Source organism: Frankliniella occidentalis, unplaced genomic scaffold, assembly GCF_000697945.3.
Source record: "Frankliniella occidentalis isolate FOCC.00 unplaced genomic scaffold, Focc_3.1 Scaffold108, whole genome shotgun sequence".
NCBI lineage: Eukaryota > Metazoa > Arthropoda > Insecta > Thysanoptera > Thripidae > Frankliniella > Frankliniella occidentalis.
Genome location: NW_026267237.1, coordinates 96097 through 101299, shown reverse-complemented (window position 1 = coordinate 101299; position 5203 = coordinate 96097).

The window sequence follows — 5203 nt, the reverse complement described above, 5'->3', positions numbered from 1 at the left end:
GTCACGTAGTATGGGTACGATCCCTTAAAAGCTCTAGCAGATATTGCCTTGCACGGCTGCTCTGCCGCAGATCGTCGGAGAAATGAGGTTCTCCGAGCTTGTAAGACTCTAGATGAACTTGAAGCAGCCCTCAAAGACATGGACTTCAAAATATCCAGAACTTCTACTTACCGGAGGCTTGTCCCGCGGCGCTCGGACTCAAACGAAGGAAAACGACATGTCACAACAGTGCCAGTGAAACTGTGCCGAGCTCAGGCAGATCACCACCGTGATCACGCCGACCAACACTTTTGCAAGGCAACAATCACGGCACTGGAGCAGGTGGCGTCTATACTGGGTCCTGACCAGGTCTGTGTCTGTAAACAAATAAATTTAAATATTTAGTACTTCTGAACAAATTTCTTGACTTTTCTTAAAATTCTTTTTTTGAAATTACAGGTTTTATTTATATCTCAGGATGATAAAGCTAAGGTGCCACTTGGCAAAACAGCTGCAAAGCTGCAAGCCCCTATTTTAATGCACCTCGAATATAGGGTTCGTCTGGATGACCATGACTTTGTTGTCGGTGGACGCCACCAGTTGACTCCGTCGGTTTATGCAGGAATCACTATAAAGAAGGACGGCATGGGGAGACCGGAGGCTGTGACTTATTCTGGGCCGACGTTTATAGCCATCCGAAGTGGAAAACACAGTGGATCCACAGCTGCCACCCACGCCACGGATCTGAACACTGTCCTCTCTTTGGAACACTTCAAGGACTTGGCTCATGGTCCGGATGGAAAAGTGAAACCTGTGCTAATACTTTCCGTAGACGGGGGCCCGGATGAAAATCCGCGCTACAAGAAAGTTATTAGTCACTGCATTACTCACTTTCTTGACCATGATCTGGATGGGCTCTTTGCTTTCACAAACGCACCGGGACGGTCAGCGTACAACAGGGTAGAGAGAAGAATGGCCCCGCTGAGTAGAGAGCTCTCAAGCGTTGTTCTACCCCATGACCATTATGGATCTCACCTCGACTCCAGTGGAAACACCATAGACTCTGACCTGGAAATACAAAATTTTCAGCACGCAGGTGAGACAATTAAATTAAATTAAAATATCATTTGTCGAACGTCAAAAATACTTACCTTTTTCAATATTTTAGGGGAAACACTGGCGGAGATTTGGAACGATTTGGTGATTGACGGCTTCAACGTGGTGGCGAAGTATGTCCCTCCGGGAGAAGAACTGCCCACACTAACCGTTGTGTCAGACTTGTGGGAAGCCACACATGTGCGCGAAAGCCAATATTGCCTTCAGGTGAGAATAAAACTCAAAAAGCTCCTAGAATAATTATTTTTGTTATATTTTTAATTGTTTCCTTTTTTAGATTGTTAAGTGCGATGACGCGGCATGCTGCAAACCTCGGCGTAGTAATTTGAGAAATGTTTTGTTTCAAAACTTTCTACCGGCCCCGTATGTCCTCACTCAGCAGCCATTCCGAATCCCGCAACGGTGGGAACGCCACCGACCCGACCAATTAAAACCTGACCGCACGCCGCAAGACAAGAATGACAAGAAATCCAGCAAAAGGCTGATTATGAAGGGAGGGTGGGCGACTTTGCTACAGGAAAAATTCAAGGAAGCCTCTGGTGATGACGTCCTCTGTGGCTCCAACAAGTCCTTAATTATTATGAACAATTATGTTGTGAAGCGCCCAGACAAACATTTTTTCGGAGGCCAGGTGGGGTGCGGAACAGTTGGATGCCAACGCATGTATTTTTTTCACATTTCAAGGGCCCCAGTCGAAGGACAAGACGTCCCCATCTTTGTCATGAGTAAGTAAAGTTCTTCAAAATCAGTTCGTACTGTCATCACAGAGTAATGGAGAAGTGTGTGTTGAGGTACAAACCTAATCTTACTCTCAACATCATCTTTCCACTTAGGAAAAGGATACATAAAACTATGCAATGAACTTGAACTTGAACAATTGGGCACACAACATTGCCGATTCATACTCATTTTTTCTTTTAGCTGAGTCACAAGCAGATCAAACGCCTTGTTCAATAGACAAGAGAAGAAAGAAGAAAAAAAGGGGGCCAGATAACAAAAGCTTTCAGATGAATTATGTTCACTCACAAAGCCAAATTTAAAAAAAAGGGTAAAAATATATAATAATTTATAGTTGAAAATTAGGTAGGATAATATTGCATCAAAACCTTTGTATAACTTTAATTAATTTCCCACAGTTTGAAATAATCCCATTCATAAAGTTGCAACCATGTTCAACACTGGTTCCAGCCACCTATAAAAGGATACCCCACCTCATTTTAAGATTCAGTTGCTCTTGAGTTTTCTTGCGAGAACTTCTTCTGTGTTGCTGCTCTGAAACTCATCACCCAACAATCACCATGCTTCCAAAAGTAAGTGTCTTGTGTAAAGTCTTGATCTCTGCTCGTGCATGTGATGTCAGATTTCTTCTAAAGCTTCATTAACTAGATTCTATTGCCACTGAAAAAATTAACTTTCCACCACTATTATAAATTCCCAGAGGACTCCGTTCTTAGTTTTTGTGTACTAAAACAGATGTTGAAGATGGAAGTTTTCATTCATCTATATGTTTCAAAGCTAAACTCGACACGAGAAATCTACAGAGTTCTTTGGGAAATCCCAAAGGACTTTGGCAATACTTTTCGCGAGTGTTCCCCCATGAAATCCAAGGATTTTTTTCTAACAGTGCTAGCCTTTTCAAAATAAGTTACTTATTCGACTTGTCCAACTTTTCCCCTTGAAAATCCATAACTTACTTTTGCTTAAACATTTGTATGAAACTTTTTTCTGCAGAAATCAGTATTTGAGATGCTATCCGAAAAGTTTGATGCATATGCATCAAAGAAATCTATTAGTAGCTTGCCCATAGGGGTACTTTTCACCCCATTCAAATGGTCCCAGAAGGAGTCCTTGTATGATGTGACAAGAGATGGGAAGACATGGAAACCAATTAATTTAATCTGTCATGTGAAAATGGGCTCGCAAAAATACTTCATCTACATGCCGGCAACATACAACGATATGGATGCTGACCATGTGGAGGAACTGAACAACCTGATCTCTCAGAAGACACCAGCAGCCGTCTGTTTCTATGGCCAGAGTGGAGTGATTTCCAAAGATAGAAAAGATGAAGTGAGAATTCACAGCCATGGGCAAGGTCAGGCAATTAACACTATGGCCATTTCCCCCTAGCTTTTATTTTAACAAACCCAGGGCTAATTGCTACCTTGTATGAACTTTCAGAAGTGGACCGAGAGCTACAAGAGCAATGCAAGGTTGGACACAATCCAGTTCAAAGAGGAGCAAGAAAGCACAATGGAGACACCAGAGAAGAAGAGGAAGCTTTCAGATTAGTAAGTGAGCCGTGATAAATTGCTGTTTTTGATATACCACTAATATTACTTCTTTATTGCAGGAACTGAAAACAAGGGTCATATCACGGTGGCGGGTAACAGTGAGGAATAATCCTGAACATCATTTCTCACGAGGATTTTTTTTTGTTTAATAAAGTTGCTCTAACACAATCCAATGATTCTTATTCATTTCTACAATACCACACACTAATACTTCACTTCAACTACACATGATATTACATCAGCACCTAACTATACAATCAAATGAAAACTTTACCAACAAACATGAATTACCCTTTCTTCTTTAACACTTCCATTATTCTCTTGAATCTCCTTGAACCCAATGAAATCCAAACAACATTGCTCCATTTGCTCCCTATCACCTTCTGAAAGTTCACATAAATGCATTAGCTTAGAATGAGTATAAATTAGATGTCAATGTCGAGTGCATCACTTTGCTCATATCTGTGGATCCCAACCTCAATTATTTCCCACGCAATTACCACACTTTAGCCATAGTAACATAGCAGCTGATTCTTTCCATAGTGTTAATACTTTGAGGCAAACCTAGCTTGATAAAATATCAGACTACTGTAAATTAAGGAGATTGAGGCAAACCGACACAACCTTATTTAACACAAATAAACTCTCGTTACCTAATCATTTTGACTGATTCGGTTGCATGTTCGAATAAAAAAAATTGCTCCAAATTTGATTTTAATTCTTTGTAAAATTGAAACCTATCTCATTCATAAACACAAGACGATGCAGTGCTCACTTCACTTGGGCTATGTTAGATTAGATAAGGCATGGTACGAATACTGAATTCATTGAACATATTTAATCACAGTGCAATTTATTTGTAACATCAGTGATATAACATATACAAAACAGACAAATCCACACAAATTATTACACCATTTCAAGCAACACAAATTAAAAAGAAATAAAGCGCGTTGACTTCTCTCTTCGGATGCACTAAACCTAGGAGGTTACGAGGTCCCCTATAAAATTGCTGATCATGATCAAATCAGACATGAAGCAAAACCATAGCAAGGACCCCCCAACCCCTCCTTAGGTTTGCAAGCCGAACCTCGCTTACCATAAGGTTATTATTTATTTATTAATAATAATCAGTTACCTGATGTATCGTACGTTATTCAAATCTCCGTCAATGCAACACACCTCTACCTCCTACCTGGATTGGAATGAAAGTGACCGAAAATTGGGCTGTGAAGCAGTGAAGCGGAAGAAGGGGATAAGTACAAAATCTGCACTTTTCAGGAAATCAAAAAAACTATTTGCACATAACTTTCTAGAAATGTTATGATGCAAATGGAATGCACTTCCAAAAAGAATATTATTGGCACTTTGAAACTTTTCACTATCACGCTCCTTCATGGAGTTATGGACTTAACTCATTTCTCCAACGCAACATAAGGAGACAAGTCGACTTAACTCTTTTCACATGTCCAGAATTTGGAGTTATGTCATTGGAAAATTTACAAAAGGGGTTAAGTCGACTTAACTCTTTTATGCATATGATGCAAAAGGAGGTAAGTCGAATTATTTTTTCCGTAACTAATAGTGAAAGGAGACAAGTCCTCCTTGAAACAAAAAAAAACAAAAAAAAACGAGATAATGCATCAGGTGATACGTACTCACATTACTATTTCCAAGTTGCTCATCGAATGTAACATTTATTACACAAGTTAATATTCACTCATATGCATCTTCTTGTAAAGCTACATAATAGTAACTAGAGGTTAGGTCACAGCACCTTGAGCTCTAAGTTGCTCTTTGATGTTAGAATCACG